Source organism: Siniperca chuatsi, linkage group LG1, assembly GCF_020085105.1.
Source record: "Siniperca chuatsi isolate FFG_IHB_CAS linkage group LG1, ASM2008510v1, whole genome shotgun sequence".
NCBI classification, from domain to species: domain Eukaryota; kingdom Metazoa; phylum Chordata; class Actinopteri; order Centrarchiformes; family Sinipercidae; genus Siniperca; species Siniperca chuatsi.
This window is the reverse complement of record NC_058042.1, coordinates 23,536,775-23,555,253: the sequence shown is the minus strand read 5'-3', so window position 1 is coordinate 23,555,253 and position 18,479 is coordinate 23,536,775. Positions and strand designations below refer to the sequence as shown.

At 41.8% G+C, this 18,479-nt stretch overlaps 1 protein-coding gene across 7 annotated transcripts in view; it reads right to left on the bottom strand.

Moving 5' to 3' along the window:
• The window catches only part of tln2a (talin 2a), a 92,915-nt gene extending 76,550 nt beyond the window's left edge, over positions 1–16,365 (bottom strand). For 6 of the 7 annotated variants that reach the window (XM_044190709.1, XM_044190730.1, XM_044190740.1 and 3 more), the window contains exon 1: positions 16,196–16,365. The gene's annotated coding sequence lies outside the window, so the exon portion shown is untranslated. Of the gene's footprint in view, positions 1–15,841; positions 15,971–16,195 lie in introns of those variants that run through there. The other variant, XM_044190717.1, reaches the window with a different exon arrangement.
• Positions 16,366–18,479: the final 2,114 nt, after the last annotated feature.

Genomic DNA, 18,479 nt, shown 5'->3' with positions numbered 1-18,479 from the left:
CCTGCCCTTCTAGAGAAGAAGGGGGGGGGCACAGCTACTAATTCAATTACACAGACCCTCGTCCCTGTTCAGGCCGACTCCCAGTTCCATGAATGGAATGAAACCCATCCAGCCAAGTTGGGGTGGGAGCAGAGAGGCAACAACGTGTTTACATTTCTGGTTTACATTTTGGTACATCTTGAGAGTGGGCCCCTGTGTGCATGTGACTGTGTGGGTCCTATTGCTCTTTGGCTGAACACTGTAAACTAATGTGAGACAAGATGAAGTGAGAGAGTTTCATAGACTCTCTGACAAGCATAAAAAGGTATCTGCAGTCAAGTGCCATTAGAGCAGAACATCAGCGCTGGAATTCAGTATGAAAGATATTTTTCAAGGCAACCTCTTGTCATACCACAACCTTGGGAAAGACTGTGGCTGCAAGACACAGAGCAAAAAGCAACACAAAATTGGAAATCAGGGGATTATCTGAGCTGTTTCTATCCCATACCATTTCAAGTGATTGTAAATGCAATTTCCTTGGACTATTATTGAGGAATGTAGGCTTCAGAAAGCAATGTTCCTCACCTCTGTAGCAGCAAATAAAACGACAACAAGTCTGCCCCGCTTACCATCCTCTAAGCAACCACCATACAATAAGAACTGAGAACAGCAAAAGCATATGCCTGGCTCACAGTTAAATTGTATCAAAAAGCCTACATGAAGTGTTACAATTATGGAGGAAAATGAAATGTACTAATCATAAAAACAATCTGTTGAAAGAGTTTATAATGTCAGCATGCACACTTTAAGGATACATTAGCAAGATTTCGAGGCAGTTGACAATTTTACTCGCCATTATGACCAGCATTTCCAGCCCAGATGTGTTAGCTACTTTTTATCACCCATTTCCTTTATGTTACTCATTAACCAGCACTCGTCCCTGGAAGAAACGCTGCCCTGGAGAATTCCCTTAAAATGTTTGACCCTGAAAGGCAGGCCATGTCAGAAAGATCCTTCCTCTTCCACTATCATAAGTGCTGGACAGAGGAGCCTAAACAGAAAACAGAGAGGCTAAACTGTAGCGGTCATCATGGGCGAGGATGTCATGCAGCAGACTGGGTTTAAATGACACTGGACACCACTACATGTAATTGCGCACTCATTGATGTCAAACAGGTTCAAGCCTATTCTCTCTTTATTGTCTGACAAATAAAAAAATCCAAAAATTGCATCAATTTGAAACAATAACTGAGGTTGAGAGCTGAAAAGTTGGGCCTTTGTCCAATGTGGGGGTCATGGATGATGCCAGCTGCCAAGGAGTCGTGGCATAGCTGAGCAGCTTGAATCAAATCCCACTTTTACGCTCCATGGTATAGTATGATAGATACTGTACTCTGGTTACACTGCCTGGCCACTTTGCATGAACACCACCCGGAGCGGAGATCTCAACGTGGATGTGAAATCAACCACACTGTAACTAGGAGTTGGCTTCAATGATCCAATCAGGACCGCATTAATGTGAATAGTTGGAGTAAAATGGCTTAAGTCATTGTTGGGTAAAATTAAAGCTGCTGTAAGCTAATGGAAACAATGTACAGTGGAACACAACTGAGCCAGTGAGGCCTGGATATACCCCATTACTGCTGATGTGTGAGTGCTGCATGAACAGAAATGGCATCCCAGCTAATGAGAATGCTGCATAAGGTACTTTAGAGAAGTACTAACTTACTTGATTAAAAGGGAACAATTCTGTACATTTCTGGCCACATTGGCTGGTACAGATGGGCTGCTGATGTCCTCATCCTAACAAATTACCCATAAAAAGTGCATAGGCAGCCACAGAAGTTTTGCTTTGATGATTTATTGTGTCTTGTAAATGATGTACTCATTTTACCAGACACAATAAATCATCAAAGCCAAGTTTAAAATGGCAGTGTCTCACTCCGGCAGTCCTGCAGATTAGGACGGGCAGGCCCTCTTCATGAGCTGCCGACCTAATCTTCTTTTGCATCTCAGCCGTAGAGATATGAGAGTCCTCTAATCTGCTCACTGGGTGGACAGCCGCGAACAGACGTTTAACTGTCTGCTACTGTCGCTCCAGCCTCTTTGGCCTCCAAAACCCAATTTAGTCAACAGCTATATGGACTGACGTACATTTTAATTAGGGTAAGCACTGCTCTGCCATTCCTTATCTATTCCATTAGCAGCTTTTGCAGTTAAGGTTTTCTCAATGGATCAGTGCCTTTCTAGGGGTGACACTTCTCCTAAAGCCCTTTTGAGAAGTCCACTGCAATTCTAGGGCACATTGATGTGATAACAATTCAAGGCAGGTAAGCCAACCGGCAGGCAGGCGAACTGATTAAAAAGCAGGCCGGTGGCTCAGGGACATTAAAGAAGAAGAAAAACATGACACGGAAGGTAAACTGTCTTAGAGGGCTGCAACTGCCTATTGAGGGTGAACAATCCAGCTATGCCAAGCCAGTTTTTTCTACTGCTGTCTGCAAAATGAAAGCCTGGCCCCTTCCTTGTCAGTTCTATTGTTAGGAGCAGGCAGGAGCCGCTCCCAATCCACCTCATACACATTAAATACTCCGCATTGTTTGGGGAGTCCAATGGCAATGGCAGGCACACATGTTTGAGAATGTGCATACACACCTCTTGCTTTTAAAAAGATCCAAGCCTATGAAGACTGAGAGCTTGGAGATTTGTTAAAATATGCCATGGTTGCAGCTAATTTAACTGGTAAATGACTTGACTTTGCATCTATAGAAACAGAAAAAAAAGACCAGATCCTTAGTGGGGGAGACATTGCAGCACACAGTGGAGGCACCATCGTAATGTCTATTCAAGACAGATATTCTGCTAAATTGTTGGTGCCAATCATAATGCCTAATTTGTGCAGCCGCAATGCATGTTTTCATATTAATGTTCAACAGGTTGTTGTGAAGTTGTCTGTCAAACCATTATATTTCTAGAGAAGAATATATATTCCCCACTGTGAAACAGCTTGAACAGCTTCTTTTCAGCTTATAGCCTAAAACATGGATGCATTCATTCTGGTTCAAATCCAACTGGCGCTCTTACAGAGTTTATCCTTGTATCGTGTAACCAAACACACATTCTATTGTGTCTGAAAGCAGGTCCTGGTCAGACATTTTAATAACTTAAAACTGGTTTATAGGCTAAACTACATGACAAGTTATTTGTGTCAAAACAACTTTTCTCAACTGCAAAATGTACAGTCATTATCTGATAGGTCTAATAATCTAGTGTAATTGAGTTAAACAGATTGCATAAAATGTATGGTACAGCATTCCCAGCATTTACAGTGTGAAAGAATCAGAATATGAATTAAAGTGAAAATCTTCTTAAGGTTGATTTTCCTCCTATGGCATTGTAGAAAACCATTTTAACTGCAAATAAACAAGCTCAGGCTAATTATTTCTCATGAGGTGTCCTTGCAGGCCAAGTGACAGTGATACTAAGCTCCAACTAAATAAAAAAGGTCAGGTGACGTATTTCCTGCCATCACAAATCATGCATGAGGAGTCAGTTTTTTAAGACAACCAGATGAGCGCAATGAAAAAATGTCAAAATGTCACACAGGCAGCGTGAATATTCTGTCCATCAATACACCACCCTTCATCCCTTTACCAGATGTGTGTGCTGATTTACAGCTCTGGAAGGTAACCTGTGTCATTTCATCCCTGTGACTGGGTTGCAGCCGAGGTGTTGACATGCTTGCTAGCTGCGGGGATGAGGGGAGAATGGGCAGGGTGGTGAAATAGAGATAGGGCTGAGAGAAACTAAGAGGGGTAGATTTGGATGGCAGAAAAAGCGAGTGAGATAAAGAGGGAATGCGTGGTGGATTGAGGTGAGGTTCGGTGGGCGGAGGAGGTGGGGGATAGCTGCTACTGTTTCCTGCTAGGTCAGCAGACTGAGCCTGATTCCAGGATGGCTTATCTTTCAGCAGGAATACCACAGCCACACCAAAGGCAGCGACAGGAGTGACGGAGGAGACCAGCACTATGAATTCAATGCATGCTGCAGAATGCTGGGATTACTACAGTGAAGATGAAAACTTTACTCTGGAGATTTTTTTCTAAGGGGGGACTTTAACACTAACAAATGCCAAAAATGCTGCCCAACAAATATATCTTTAGAGTGTTATGATCTATGTTTAAGCTACGTACACTTTCCCACCATGATATTTTTCAAGGAGTAGTTTTACATTTTGGGAAATACACTTAGTCACTTTCTGGTCGAGAGTTAGAGTATCAATACCTCTCTCATGTCTGTTCGCTAAATATAAAACCTTAGAGCTAGCAAGCGATTAGCTTAACTTAGCATACTCAGCCTGGCTAGGAGATAGCTGCTAACTGTGCCTGTCTGCCGTTTGGTGCTGAGCAGGTAGCATACAGCTTGTTGTTGGAACTTTTTAGGTGCATGAGAGCGGTGAGGGTGTTCAAAAAATTAAAAAGGTGAGAGCAAGAAAACTAAAACAATGAGCTGAAAAGCCCCATAAAGTTCCATAGAGCGGAGGGGAACCTGATATAATTATCTGTGAGTTCATAATTACGAGCAACCCCTTTCGCAATCAAGTAGTGATGTGATCTATCATAAATATAGAAATATTGATTATAGCCTCTTGAATGGACAGATATGAGAGTGTATCAATCTTTTCATCTAACTCTTAGAAAATATTTTGAAAATGTTTATTTGCATTCTTGCTATTCCTTTAATATCTCCATGTCCACCTACATATTAACACTATCCCATGAATACGGCATGCCATAAAAACAGAAAAACGAGTGTGTGTGTGTGTGTGTGTGTGTGTGTGTGTGTGTGTGTGTGTGTGTGTGTGTGTGTGTGTGTGTGTGTGTGTGTGTGTGTGTGTGTGTCTGCTTTAAAAACAGCCCTGTAGGGTCAAGGAAAGTTGTGGAATGCGAGGCAGTCCAAAACGCACAGGAATGCCAGGTTGCTCAGGAGCGTTCACCTGTTCCCACAGCTGCGTGAAAGTAAAAGGCTTGGCAGCACAGTTAACAAAGCTCCAATCAGGGAACAAGCTACACTTGACAGGGAAAACCGATCAAAAGCAAAAATCCAATTTCCCATCTGCCGCCATCCTTGCAACGCATGTTGCCAATTCAAAATCAGCACTGAGTCTCTGCTTGAACATTCCCAAAAGAGCAGCCAGCAATAAATTTCCCACCTGGTGTTTGCCTATAGCCTTACAAAAAGATAATCTTGTAGCTAATTGAGAGGATGCCTGACTTTAACAGGCTAAGTGACAAATGACTAATTCAGTCCTCAAAATGGAGAGACATCATTCAATCTGCACTGGGGGAGATAAATAACCCGACTGAGGACAAGGCTGGCATTCTACCCCGAGTCCAAAAGACAAAACGCCCAAGTCCAAGAGAGAAATCTGACAATGCTGCATTTGTCTCGTTGCCAGCAGGGGAACAAGCTCCCCATAGACATGTCAATATAAAAACACAGTGCGCACTAACTTTAAGCTCAGAAGATTACTATAAACAATCTTATTTTAAATTGGCAAAGAAGAAAATACTGATATCGGATTATCTCAATTCAAACTAGAAACTAAAGTGATTATGCAACTATTTGCAGACAGTGGCCTTGTAAAATAAGCATATTGTACTTATGAAGCATCAAATCCCATGCTTTTCATTAATCCTACACAAAGAAAAACACCCACAGGTTGAAGGTAAGGTCTTGTTCAACAGCATGCAGTTCATGCAGAGTGCATTCAATGAACAATCTTATTCAGTAGCAAACTGTGCAGCCATGCTGATTATACAAAGCAGACAACCGAAACCGAGCATTGCAACTTATGACTTAGCACCTATTTCACTATTGGCTTCCACCACCCAAACGACTCCCAATAGACCTAGGCCTTGTCAATGAGTTAATATAATGTGTTTTCCATAGACAGATGGTCTCTAAGTTTTTAAAAGTGGAGAAAGATTTAGCCCCATGGTAAAAGAAGCAATTTTCATTAAAAATTATCTCCTCACCACCTTCACATCAAATCCATTGGAGACATGCTTTAACAAAGTGCCTCCAGAGACACATTATCACCTCACATTTAATACAGTTTACAAATGCAGGTTATAAAAATCCAGCAAACGCACAGGTAGCCCTGTGAACAACTTAACAGCCATCTGACAGCTGGTACCTGCAAAAACCAACCCTCAACAGTACACTCTAGCAGCCATCTTAACTGAGTGGCTGTAATGTCCTATCAGCTCACTGTCTTATTCATGTGAAGTAGCAGGGCATAAGAAAAACGTTTAAAAATCATAAAAAGGTTTCTTTTTCTTGTTTGTAGGTTTTGTTAGCTTAAATGCACTGAAGCAACAACCAAGACACACCTACTACTACTACTACTACTACTGCTAAACTACAAGTCAAGCTAGCAGGGGCCTGCAGCCTGCAGCAGGTGGATGGCCTCTCTCCAACAATCTCCACTGCTCATACTGAAAATGTCCATCAGATGAAGTCACAGGGAGGCAGCTAATGTAACCACTGTATCCTTGTGGCTTGCTGCATTAGCGCACACTACCCTTAGCACAGCGCACAGATAAAAGGCTATATTCAGCCACTTGATTACCACTGAGCTTTCCACGTGTAATATAACTCAGCTGCCACACTCAGAACGCCGCCTTCAAAAAAAAAAAAAAAAGGAGCAATGTTTACAGCTCTACATAGCAGAGTACACTCTGTTTGAGTGGTGTTTCATCTTCTTTCTGTCCCCATTTTCTGCTCTGAGAGGCCTGGCAGCACTCCCATGTACTCTCCCTTAACTAATAAACAAAGAATGGTTTCCCTTATATAGCTCTATTCAAACTCTACAACATCCACAACATCAGAGGCTTGCAGGGAGGTCGGGAGAACCAAGCAAGCTGGTTCCAGACAGAGGTTTCAGCCAAGGGCAAGGGACACTGACTGCATGATTCTGTAACAGTCATACATTAACAGCCACTTAAAGTGCTATTTCTGGTGCCATCCATCTGCAGAATTTTGCAGTGTCGGGTTGGATATGTTATAGAGGATGCAAAGTGAGACACATCCAACACAAAACTATCTGAAAAAAGCAGTCACACATCAAAAAAAAGGAAACTAGCTAAACATATTTAGTTCATGGATGATATTTTCCAAATAGTATCACAGGAGAGATGAGAGATGAGGCTCATGCTAGCAGTTCAAAGTGTGTGTTAAAGCATTTTCACCTGTCACCATGTGTGATGGCGCCACATTTGTCAACATGCACTTCGCACCCTGATACATTGTACAGCAAAAGAGAGAGCTCAATATTAATCACTGTGAATAAAACAAGAAAAAAAGCATTAAAAAAAATGAAAAAAAAATAACCACCAAGCATCTGTCAGATCTGTCATGTCTGATCTGTATGGGCTTAAAGCGAACGCTAACATCCAGCTGAACTGTCTTGTCAGAGAACAATATTCTTTATACTTGAATTTTCCAGCTAATCATTTTCAATTATCAGGCAAAATATTGAGCTGCCAAACAAATTCAGTTACATAATCATTTTTAAGATGGATTTGAAGAACTCCATTAGCTTAACCTCTGCGCATGCACTCTGTGAAGCTGTGGCATAGTCATTTATACAATTTTGTATATGAAGATCAGTTGGGGAGTACTAAACATCCTGTGAAAACAGTTGCATAAAACAGTTGTATAACAATATCTTCCATGACTCTGGACAAAACTTTTCAGTCCAAGAAAATAACCCACGTGATGTCATCAGGGTTATCTCAGCCTGCGCTTGGAGACTACAAGTTTTTGATGGACAGCCTGTTTTACAAAGTGGTGGCTTGGAGTATGAGAGACAAAGGAGGGACTAAGGCAGCAGTCACACCACAAAGTGACATTCGCTCGTCCACGCCAAACAGGTGGGGCCGGAGGGTGGTGTAGTGACTACTCGCAGGGCTAGTTGGTGAACTGCTGTAGCTGGCGAGCTAACTGTTAACTCACTAGCGGGCCTGGCAGGGCTAGCGCTAGGCAGTCACAATAGCTCCCGAAGTTTAACTCCCCCTGGCATTTTGTTCACCATTTCATTCAATAAAGTGTTATTGAAGAGCGAAAATAAAGCTCTCGTTAGCTTAGCTGGGTCCGCAAACCATTTCTCTTTTGTGGAACAGTTTTTACACGGACGGGGGAGGTTAAATAATGAGTGAATGGTGCAACATAGCAAATAATCTACGATAACTTCCTCCATTTTGGATTTGTGGATCCATTAAGTGACGTAGTATTTTTGTATTTCTCTACAAAAATCAATACATGGTGGATTATTTCAATTAAGTACTATGTGGAGGGATGTTCCCAAGTATTGGTCGCTGATATATATCAGCTAATACCCATGGTCAAATAACATAAGACATTTAAGCTATTATTTTGGGCTGTGGTACATTGTTGTTTTGGTTAGATTTAACATTTCACAGAGTAAATGATAAGCCAAAAACAAATCCAGTAATTAGTAATTGATTGAAGGCCAACCTCATCCAGCATACATTGTGCTGAATCTGACTGCAAAGTGATTCTTCCAGACTAAATGATATAAGTGCTACCATGGATTTCAACAATATGTTCATCCCACTCACATATCCAGAATATTTTGTCCTTTCTATTCTGCACTGGGACCATTTCAGCCCCTCTGCCAGCCTTATACAGTGGGGTTATACCCCATGCAAGTTAGCAAAGAAACATTTGTAGCAAGAATTTATCCTCATGAGAAAACCAAGAATAGATGCCCCAGGCTGCAGGAGGGTTGAGGAGAAGCAGAGGGGTGGGACACATTTCCAGCACTCCCAGAAAGTTCACTCACCCCTGCTCAACAAAGCACCGAGCTGCACCACGGTCGCTTCCTGGGGAATTCCAACACAGGATTATTTTCACAAACCTCAACATCACAGGGACCAAAATAATTTGATGAGTGATACAAATGTTAAAATTTGTCAACAAACATGTTGAGTAATGAGAACACCATTTGTTCATGACTTTGGGAATATATACACAGTTACAGCCAACTGCTGAGGGATCTTCAAAAAAGCAACAGGAGAAACTTAGATACAGTCATGCTTGGTTTCATCTTACAATACAAAGATAGGGCTAAAGTTTTAATTGGCAGAACCATCAAAGCTGTATGCACATGCATGCATACATACATACATACATTTCTGATTCATCTGTAGTACTTGGAGCAACAGCTATACGCATGCAAACACACTTCGGATACGATACCAAAAATAACCACAACAAGTAGCATTTGGTATGAAGTATTCTACTGAGTGAATTCAAAAATAAAGCACTTTGCTCAGGAGCACTTGTTGTGGTGGAGAGAGTGTTACATGGTTCATTTCCTAGCTGCAAACTCTCTGACTCGGTCTGGAGAAGCAAACCAGCAATCTCTACATACAGCAATAGGCATGTTTCTGTAACCTTTAGGCAACTACTGTATTTCCTGGTTACTTTGGCAAGATCAAATAGCCCCCAAGCAGAGGGAAGAGGAAGGTAAATGGAAAATGTATTTAACTGCCCAAAGCAATAAGGAATCCAAGTGAAATGTGAAAATTACAGGGTGTCATATAGTAACATGGTTCACAAGAGTGTTTGGCCACATGTGGTTCCGTACAAAAGAGGCAATCTACCCTCTGTTCGCAGTGCAGTGTGCGTATGTACTGGGAGCAGCAGACACCTGATTAGGTTACATTTCTGCCCTGATGACTAAGAGGCATGAGCCTCGAGGTGGCAACCATGGCAGCAGGGATTTCTGCCAGAGATGCACTCCAGTAATAGCTGAAGAGCTCAGCTGCAACCCGAAACACATTTCAGAGCAGATCCACTTTCAGCCAGGGGTCGAGATGACAGTTTGTTTTGGCCAAAACCCCTGAAATTACAAGGTTTTGAAGTCAACCTGGATTTGGCCCATCAAGTAGTGATCCCCCTTACAGATGTTTGTGTAACTAAAAGGATCTTTATGTCCTTGCTGATTTCTCTATTAAATTATGTTAACAGTAAGCTCAGATCACAACTAAGCAAAGCTACATTTTACAGTGGTCCCACGGGAAAAAAGACAAAACAATGGACAGTTTCATCAGTTACAAATCTAACATTTATCAAAAGGCAAACAAAATCCATACCAAAAAGCGTATTTTAGCATACTAGCACAATATTCGCATAATAGCAAGGAAAAGGAAATTGGCAAAGTCAACACAGATCAATTAGCTAAATACAATTACTAAAATGACCAGAATAAGAAAGGAGACGAAAGTCTAGAATAAAATCATAAGGAGACAATTAGACCATTTTAGCTTGTGTTTACATATTTATAGCCAAAAAGCTGTATCCGATCCCGTGATGAGCAGTTGGGAAGCTTAAAAAAAAACAAACACTTAAATTCAGGAATAGCTGGTATTCCTTTCAAAGTTCCAAACTTAAACAGGAGGAGGACTTCATCTCATTTCACCACAGGGATCTTTCAAGGTTCATATCCTATTTAAACTAGTTTTATCTTCTGGAGTTTGACAATATGAACAGACAAGTCTTTACAGCCTTATGTCCTCTTGAAACATTTAAGCATGTGTGTGTTCTACCTAAAGGCTAAGGACAAAGGGTCGACCATTTGTGGCTAGTCCTGTAGAAGATAATGTTTTAAAGTGTTGTCAAGGACATTTCAGCACAAACAGATAATCATTGCATTGAGATTGGACGCTCTGATCTTTCAGGAGTGGAGCAGTCAACAAGTCAGTGTGGCAAAATGGTAAATTCTCAGCTCTTAAGTCACCAAATGCCAAATGGCAGGTTACTTTGTTTCCATAGCCCATACAAGCTACAAATAATATGAAACATGAATATGCAAAACTGTCCACCAATCTCAACCCTTATATAAACACCTGTGGTCATGAACATTGTCATGAATGTGCTCTTCTCCTGGGGTAACCTTCCAAATGAATAACGCCAATCGAAATGCCTACTAAGTCGTAGGCAGCATGAGTTTTCATTCCCCGTCACTATGACAACCATACAGCCCACTGCTCCTCCAGACTGCCCAGCATGACCAAATTGTTGTATTTTTAAACCATACTGGGGGTCCACTGACTTACATCACAGCAAACACAGAACCACATATGCAGGCTGCTGCAGGGCACCGGCTGCTCAGACAGACTGCTCCTCCTTCATGTTTAATTATAAATTGAATTAAAAAAAAAAAAACACAGCAAACATTTCCTATCCTTGAGTCATACAGTGTATTTAAAACCAATCAATTATCAAAGGCCACTTGTGCAGAAATAGTTCATATTACTGGCAGGCAACCACTGTACTGGCTTATATTTGTGATGCAATGTAGATTGGATGGTGGACTAAGTGGGAGGCAGGCAAACCAGAACTCAGTGGGAGGTGGAAAAAAAAACACAAAGTAGATGGGATGTGCCAAGAAGGCAGCCTCTGCTGCATCCATCCAACAATGACCAACATTACCACTTGAGAAACTTTGGTTGAATGCTTCATTGCTGATGGGCTGGATGGACAGAATCTCATCATAAATGGCTACAATCTGGCATTTGTTGTACAAGTTTTTTTTTTTTTTCATTTGACCTTTACAAAAATAAAGTTTGGTTCAAAACTCAAATCTTTTGTGCAAAGAGCATGGAAAGCGATTTAACACATCTTCTGTCTGATACTGTCCAAAACTAAGTTAAGTACATTTGGAAGGGCCAGGCACTGGGGCCCCCTTTCTCACAGGAAGCCCTCCTTGGAATCTTGTGATTTGACTCTTATGTTTAAGGTTACGCATGCCTTGGCTTGGTCACAACGAAGTGTGAAATTCTGTGATATTGTTAACTTGAACTAGGCCAGACATTCCTCCGCCTCCATTCCGACGTTTTTTCCCCACTCACACTGCAGAAGTCCACACACCAAGCACATCACCACAACACAGCATTCCCAAAATGTGTTAGCTGCAATTTGTAGGGCATTAAACTATGTAAACTACAGTTAGTTGAAAATACTGCTACTCAAGTGTAGTTTAAAACTTTTAGGTTGCAATCCTTAAGATTTCAGTCCTAGCTGATTTGGCAACAGCCATGGTTACCGTAGTAACATCAAGTGCGGGTTAATACTACAGCAAACACACTGGTTGAGCAGCTACTTTGTCAGAAATACAACAGAAGAGCAACTGGTTTATCCGTTTACAGTGCAACCAAACAAACTCACAGTGGATGTATAGATATGTAGGCAATTTGAATCCAGGGCAGTAATGGCGGACTCCGCCACTAAAAATGAATCTACTGTATAGAAAGGTATTTACAGAATGTAAATACATTGAATGGCTATTGCAGAAAAAAAAAATGCTGACATACAAATAGTATCAAAAATGGGGTTTGATTTCATGAAAATCTTTAGGATTATAACCAAGGGCATGTGTGCATCCAGAGATTGACAAGAATGTTTGCCTGAATCCACAATGAGAGTAAGAATTTTTTTCACTCCATCACTAAGGGTGAGGACAGTGTGGGGGAAAAGGCATATGACAGCACAACAATATCATAGAAGAACGTTTCCCACATACTGGGAATACTGACTTCCAACAAAAGAAGGAGAAATTCCAACACTTATGGGAGCATTTTATTAAAATTAGCTATGCAAAATTATACCACCAACCCTGCATGGCATACATATACTTTATCTTTGAGAAGGCAAGTTTGCTCATTCAAGAGGGCACATCATACATACACAAGGTTTGGAGTCACACAAGCTAAGGAGGAGAACAAAGGAGGCAGAGCAGCTCATCAGGTGCCAGAAAACCAGTGCTAGTAGACACGATGCTTCTAAATATGGATGTCGCAAATCAGTCTATCCTGCCTAAACCTGTTCAGTACATTCTCACGATTAAAAACATTAATTTCATCTTCAACTCCAGATCAACAGCAGCTCCAATCGGACACGACAGACAAACTACAGATGCGATCATGCTTGCATGAGGTCATCATTCAGCCTTTTAAAATGTAATTAATGTACAATACCTTACACACATGCAGTCTAAATGTTCTAATGATTGTCTTTAATTGTTTAATCACATGTAACCATTATCAGTCAAGTAAACAAAACAATGACAAATATATTTGCCAATTTTGGCAAATGAAAGCTGATGCCTACTAGCAACCACTTCCAAACAGTTGTTTTAGGCTCTGAGATCCATAAAAAACAAGGAATGAGTTCCAGGAGACCAACTGGGAGCTGCAATGGGGAAACAAGCAAGAGTAGATGCTGATTCTTCACCCGGTTACTGCTGCATTAACAGCAGATTAAGTTTATTTCAGAACAACTGTGTTGTCTGTCTTTAGCAAATGTAATTTAACCAGGTTTTCTCTGTAGAGCTCGAAGTCTGTCTCCTCCCCAGCTTCCTTCCACCTGCATGACAAAAACCTCATCATCACAGCAGCTTTTGCATAAAAAGGCATGGTGTTTCCTTTCCCTTACAGCAGCCCTTACAGTCTCTTGCAGGAAATATGTTATTAATATGAATTGTAATTGCTCACTGTACCCCACAACTCTGATTGACCATGACACTTCCTGTATGCACAGCAGAGCTACCTGAGCATTGGCAACAAACTGTTGGTTCCCCTCCCATGGTCCAATGCATTAACATTGTGATTAAAGTGTCATTATAGGTTGCTCATTACTTCCCCTCTGTGGTCACTGGTGACAGCAAAGGCCTGTTTCCATGCAGAACAAAGGGAAAGATCAATACATTTGCCATGTGCTGCTGATTAGTAACCCCTCCACTACCGGATGAGATTGGCCTTGAAGGTCTTTACAAGTCAGAAGCACATAGCCATTGAAAGTTAGTTCCCCAAGGCTATAACCAAGCTGAACAACTATGAAAATCAGTCAGTAAATTGTTTGCTTTAGTATTTTCATGTTCGATATTTCAATGGCAATGGGGCTATGGACTATAGGTTATGCTAAATTCAAATCATTTAAAGAATGATTGTAATTCCTCCCATTAATGCAAAACATAGTTAACATGCTTTCAGATTTCATTATGTGCAGACTTAGACATCAATTCCTGAAAAACTCCTGTGATTCCCACTGCTTCTCCATTCCTGCCACTGATTTCAGCAGTAAATAACTAACTAACTAACTAACAACAGCTACAGATTAAAGAGTGTATTTGGTGATCACTCTTCTTTGAGAAGATTGGTTTCAAACTACTTTAGCATAATGGATGCATAAACACATTCTCCACAGAAAGGTCAGTGCATTTGCTAATGCAAAGAAAAAAGCTTTTGATTGCTGCTTTTATGTCAGGAAAGCCAGATAGTTTGGTCAGTTTAATAAATGATTACGCATACTAAGCAGCGGCAGCAGCTGATAGTAACAGTTAACTATGAGGCTTGAGAAAATAACATTTTCACAGAGATAAAACAGAAGCATAACTGATCAGTGCAGGAGAATAGGGGCCTGGCTCATTAGACGAGAGCTGCCATTTTGAAAGGACAGATTTTAACATAGGGCAACTTGAGGAGATGGGATGACATTTTAGTGCTGCTGCAATTTTCTTCACACCTTTATTAACTATAGATTTTGGGGGAAAATATATTTAATAACTGCCAGCCATCCCCACAAGAAATGCTGTCCTAAATGCCAAATAGATCTCAACACAAAGACTGATGTTAGACATACCTAGAGGATGTGTAACAAACCAGCCAGAGGAGAGCACTCGTTCCTGAAGCATTACACACAGGTTGGAGCCTGCAGCCTGTAAGGCCATGTGTCTTTTTCTGACAAGCCAGGGTCTAGGCAGCCAGAGGGGGAGTGTGTGTGTGTATGGGGGGGGGGACTCACTTGCACATCAAACATTGCAGGCATCTCTTGCTTCACCCTTCTCATATGACCTGTCACGCCTGCCTCCTAATCAGCTCACAGTCCCACACACTGGCTCTCTGAAAATCATTGATCTACTCACTGCAATACTAGTATGGAGTGTACTGATCCCTGAGCACAAACGTGGCACATGAACAAGTGATCATTCAACTCAGTTCCTTGCCAAATAGGAGGACACATGTGAAAACATCACGAGCTTCCCTGCAGTAATAACAAACAGATACAGCATGTGATTAATATTAATGGCAGAATATCAGAACCATGTCTTTCTATGAAGGGGTGTGGCAGCGGAGCAGACACAGGCAGCCATCCTCACAATTCAAACAATATAACCTGGAAGGATAGCTGCTCCTGCTGCTGCAGAGAAGCCGTACATTATCATCACCAAGACCGTGATAAGCACGGGTGCAGGTTAGCCAGAGAATGGCAACCACATGCACCTCTAGCCGTGGCAAACATGCTGGATAAAGCTGGAGATAACGCCCCACGGCTGAAAACACAGGTTCCCCTGCAAGCATATATGATGTTTAACGGCGTGGTGAGGCTATAATGTGTGGATTTTCCTTTCGCGACCTGGTGCTTTCAACACAGCGGCCACACTCTTTACACAGGTGGCCGCCCCTTAATGTGTGCGTTTCAGACATGGCATTCTTGACGGCGCGTGTTTTTAGGAAAAAACCAAAAACAAAAAAAAAAAAAAAAAAACAAAGTTGGAAATAATTGCCTGTGGCATTAGTGGCAGCTTGACTGAAATAACTTAACATGGCGGAGGCTTGTTTCCCCTGGCCAGTTCAATGTAACCTCCGTGAACTCTCCATGCCTCTTTGACTCCGCACACCCACCTCAATACCAACCCTCCGTTGTCCACATGCTGAATCCCGCGGCTTCAAAAACAAGTGCTATAATAAAATTATTTTACAAAAATCCTCACCGGGCGATCCAGTACAGCACTGGAGAAGTCGGCAATTAAAGGCTCCACAAGTTTCGCTGATTCAAATGAGCATCGCAGCCTCTGAAACGCAACTTACAGCAGCGATCCATATCAGAGCCTGGACTGAAATGCAGCGCAGTCACAGAGAGAGGCTCCCATCCAGCAGGCTGGGACTCACGCTGGGCTCGCTCGCTCGCTCGCTCGCTCACACACACACACACACACACACACACACACACACAGCGTGCGGTTTTATTGTAAAGCTTTGGTTGGAGCGAAGGTCAGACAGATCTCTACGTCTGATGCGGGGGAGATGGGCAGCAGATTAAGACAATTACAGGGTTGCACACCTACCTTCAGATCCTCTACTGGGGCATTTCAAGCAAGTCAGCCCTGAGAAGATGCACATTAGCCGACAGTCCCGCTTCTCAGCAGCAAAATATCCTCCGCGTTGAGGGGAAATTTCCAAGTGGCCGGACAGTGTGTGAGCAGCGGCACTCTGTGTGTGTAAATGGGGAGGGGAGCGATAATCCCACGGTGGGGCAAAGAGGAAATGCGTCATTATTAATGGCCCAAACGCGTTGTAGTCCATCCATACACCTCCATTGTCCACAGGGACTACAAGTGGGGGTGAATTAAGTGATTCTTATTTTGTGATGTGGGATCATTTTAAGAGCAATTACCTCACTTGGACAGGTTTTTCAGCAGTAGTGAGGCTTTTTTTAAATTATTGATTGTCAGCAGACTATCATGTTAAGTCTGGTTAATAATTAAATACCCTTTAAGTAGGTTATTGTTTCATGTCAAAAAAAAAAATACAGAAAGAAAGAAAAAAAATCAAAGGCAATCCCCTGTGAAAGGCATCCAAACATCACCACCTGCTCAAATATTTGAGAGGAAGTTCAGAAATGCTCATTGTTTGTTTTACTGTAGGCTGGGTGGTGAGGAGCCAGTGGCCTCCAACCAGCCATCTTTATGCTTCTCCCTTGCTTTGTCCAACAAGACAGGAGCCCCCTTTCCAAAGGCATCTTAAGGGGTACTAATTAGTATTAAACTTCCATAATGGTGGTTGACTTGTGAGAGACTCCCTCATGACATTTTTTTGGGGGCATATAAATAGTGTCTGATGTGGTTTTTCCACAGAAAAGTTCAATTAACTAGTTAAAAATTCTACTCCTTCTCCCTCATTGAAAAATCCAGAATCTCTAAATATGTTGTTGGTTTTGAAATTTTAACTCCTGGAAACAAGATGTCTCCTATTTCACTGGAAAGTTCATCCTCAGTGTATATGTACTGGAGGCTTCAAGTTTTCACATCACACTTATGTAGGTTGCATATTGGACCACAATAGGCTTCCAAACTAGTCCTAATACTTATCCTGCTTGTACCTTATTTTTAGTTCCTTGTATGGGACCAGCTCCAAAAACTCTGGATCCTACATTTCCCATAATGCAGCTCTCTAGCATCTTGGATCTGTGCTGGGAAAATGCCCACATCTTTCGAACTCCACGCCCAGTTTGTAACACGGGCTTTTTGTTGTAAATGTGTAGTCTCCAAGCCCAAGCTGAGATAACCCTGATGACATCACCATGACCTCATCAGGGTTATTTTCTCAAACTTGATAAAGCTCCACCAGAGCCACAGAAGACATTTAACAACTGTTTACACAGGCTGTGAAGTAGGCCTTGTAATGAGTAAACTGAGCGACGTGTGAAATCGGTGGAGTGGCCCTTTAAGGCTAAGGCCTATGGTCTAAAATTATTTTTGCCTTAAAATACTTTACACGGGGCCTAGCAACTACCTGGAAGTGGGACATTTGATAGTTTATTATTATTTCATTTTTGCAGGGGTCAGTTGCGTTGAGGCAGGACAAAAATATAAACTGAGGGGTTGGAGGAATTTGCTTATTTGCTGTAAGTGGAGACTGGGTCCTTGTTGTCAGGGGACAGTTAGGTGAAATGTGAACCTTTGGGGGGCAAAGTTTAAAGATGCTGACCCGAGCCAGAGCAGGACAATCACAGCTAGATTCCAGACATTCTGATGGAAACCCCTTGTTCCTGTCAGAGCTGTTAACACGTCTGTCCGTCTGCCACACACTGAGGTCTGTCTGCTTCTATAATCTCTATACTCCAGTATAAATCACCAGGTATGTAACATGACTGAGCTTTTCAAAATAAGAGCACACACTGTTCCCAGGCAGAAATGTCTACTTGGAAATTTGTTGTCATCAGTCCATAAATCATAAAATAAGTTGTTCAAAACAACACCTACTGAACCAGTTTCCATAACACCAGGGTCACAGGAAATAGCATTACATTTGAAATAAGATCCCAAAGATTTTCTTCACTGGCAGATTTTCATGTTGACACTTTTGCGGTTTCCTTTCAACAAGCTCCCGCAGGCATGGAAGAGAGAAAAAAAATCCTTTCAAGTACAGCAGACCTACCACATTAACAGTAGAGATGTCGGGTTTTGGCATGTGTTCAACTTGACTAGAGATTACTGATTTGTGCTGTGGTTTGATGTGTTTCTGTACTGCAAACATGAAAGCTACTGGTGGATTCCAGTAACCAAAAACCTTTCCGAATCTAGCAGGTGAGCTTGTGACTGTTTTCAATATGTCAGTGAGCATGTGCAG